Below are 2,599 nucleotides of genomic sequence, written 5' to 3' on the forward strand. Positions count from 1 at the left end.
TGAGATCTCATATTCTAAAGAAAAATCTTCAGATCACAGCAAAGAAATGCCCACCCCAAATGTTAATCCTTAAGGAAAGAAAGGATCCTTAGAAGAATAGCAATTTATTCTAAGAAATGGCAAAGCTGATCAGGTTTTGCATCCTATTCAAAGATATCTTAGGCATTTTAAGAAGAAACAAATCATAATTATGAGGATAAAAATATTCGAGTTATCCCTTGGATTCTGAAGCATATGGGAAGTGAAGTCAGATTACTACACTGCCTGCCTGCGCATTGGCCCGGGAACACAAACCAACATTTTGTGCCAGGCCTTCTCCTGAATTGGAGGAAAAAGTCCAATGTTTAAGAGGCACTGACTTGATGGAAAGCCTCAAGGAATGTCAATTAGTAAAACGGAAGTCTACTTTTAGACTCAGCTCTCATCACTTCTCAGCGTTTTGGCTAAGATCAAGTGTAGACTCTGCTCTCTTCACTGAAATGGCTAAAATGTCCGTGGGATATGGAGATGGATGCCAGTGGCTACTTTTCCTGTGTCTACCTACCATGATCTCATGAAGTAGCTACCAGTGTTATGACAGATACAAAGAGAAAAGGGGCAGTTTTAGAAATAGTTTCCTTAGCTGGGAATTACCATATGTGGGAACAATAGGTTTTCCAAGTACATGTGAGAAATAAGCTGTTCAACCAAAGCTAATTACACAAGGGCTTTTTACAACCAAGGTGGCCTAAAAATATCAGATCCCCAGAAAACAGACTTGTAAATTTAAATTGCTCAAGATTTTTAGGTTGTTTTCCATTCTGAATCAACCTAATTTAATTAGAATTAGCAAGGCTGTATTCCCCTTAGCAGGCATGCTGCTTTTCTTTGGGAAGTTCCTGCCAACTTTCCCTGAGTTCAGTGTCCCCGGTTGTTAAAGGTGACTGTGATTAGAAATGGGAATGACAGTTTTATCCGTTAATAATTTATCTGTCCTGCTCGTTTCTTACTGGATGGGTGCCAAGGAAGAGACAACAGTGTCGGCCAGAATGATTCTGAGCATGGGGCTGGCTCTGAGTGGCAGCTCTACACATACCCGCCTCCCCGCCCCGCCTTCTGATCCCTTCAGATTCAAGTTAGAATAATTCAGGAACATCTATGATGGACAAAGATCTTTTCAGTAGACAAAAATACTTTGTGCCAGTTAAGTCTTTTCTATGAAAGGCAGAGTAGGAATATGAATGTGCAGCTACCTGGCAGGTTCTCACTTTTATCCCCAGGAGGGAAACACGAAGCTGGTCCTCAGGGCCAGGGAGGCTGTGGACCAGAGACTGCACAGCGAGCCTTCGAGGCAAGAGGAGGGGGGACCCAGCACAAGCTCCTGCTGTTTCTACAAGGACACAGGAGCTGGCACCCGCACTTTGGAAATTTTTTTAAAGATACATTCTTCCTCTTGGAATATTGAACATACTTCCTTCTGAAAATGTATGCCTGACTCAGCCACAGAAAGGGAACCTGGTTCCAGGCCGAAATCTGACCGAGGGTGGCACAACGGTCCTGGGAAGCTGGTGGGAAAACACATACAAGAGTTGCAGAGAGGTGAAAATGAGGGAAAACCAGAGTTGGTCTTTAAAATGCCTCCCAAATTCGCCTTAGCCACACCTTCATTCTGAATAGTTCTGCCAATTCCCCTTGACCTTGAGCTGCAGGTAGTACATGCTCGCTTTAATCCCAGGAAAAGAGCATTTTTCTGTGGTGAACGCTGGAGGTGATCCTTCTCCCTTTGTGAAACAAACACAAACCTAGTCGGAGTGAGGATTGCTCCTTGTGTTCTGTGACAGGCCGGGCGTCTGAGGCGAGAACGAGGAAGATGGAGCATGCCGACCCATCACCCCTCCTTCCTTGTCCGCACATGAAGTAATGCCGTCTTCAAAAATTAAGGGGAAGGTGTTGTTTGAAGAAAGGGCAAAGAGAATGACTCCTATAGGAAAGAATAAAGTGCAGCAGTGCCACAAAGTCTCCCCATCATCTCCTGTGATTGTGTTAAAAAGTGTGACCCAATGTTCCAACTATAAAAATTACAAACAGTGCTCTGCAAAACTCGGGGAGTCTAAGTTTTGTTTTGCTTTTGTTGCTTCAAATACAAAAGAAAACAATTATTTTGAGGACACAGAACCATTTAGATAATCAGGGAAATGAGTTAAGAGTTGGAACTGATTTTTGCCTCTTAAAGATCATCTTAATACAGTTCATTTTCCCAGTTTTGATTCCACAGGTTTACGAGCTTTCTGGTTGACTGAGAAGCATTACACCATGCTCTCCTCCAAGTTCCCATTACCAGTGGCGTCTGTTTTTACCCTTAACGATGAAGGTTTCTTAGGCAACAGTGGCATTATTCCCACTGTGTCGTTGCGGCAGCTACGTGAGCCCAACCGGTGTGGGGCAGCACTGTTCGCGGCCACAGCCTCCCAAGGGCAAAACGCTGAGTGCACGCTGATCCCAGCACTGGACGACACAAACCCCAACAGGATGAAAACTCGCACTCACTCACTCAAGTATAAGATCTGGGCTTTTTTCTCTTATAGGTAGTTCATAAGCCTTAAAAAGTATTCTCTGAAGA

This window comes from Canis lupus, chromosome 3 (assembly GCF_048164855.1).
Source record: "Canis lupus baileyi chromosome 3, mCanLup2.hap1, whole genome shotgun sequence".
Lineage (NCBI taxonomy): Eukaryota > Metazoa > Chordata > Mammalia > Carnivora > Canidae > Canis > Canis lupus.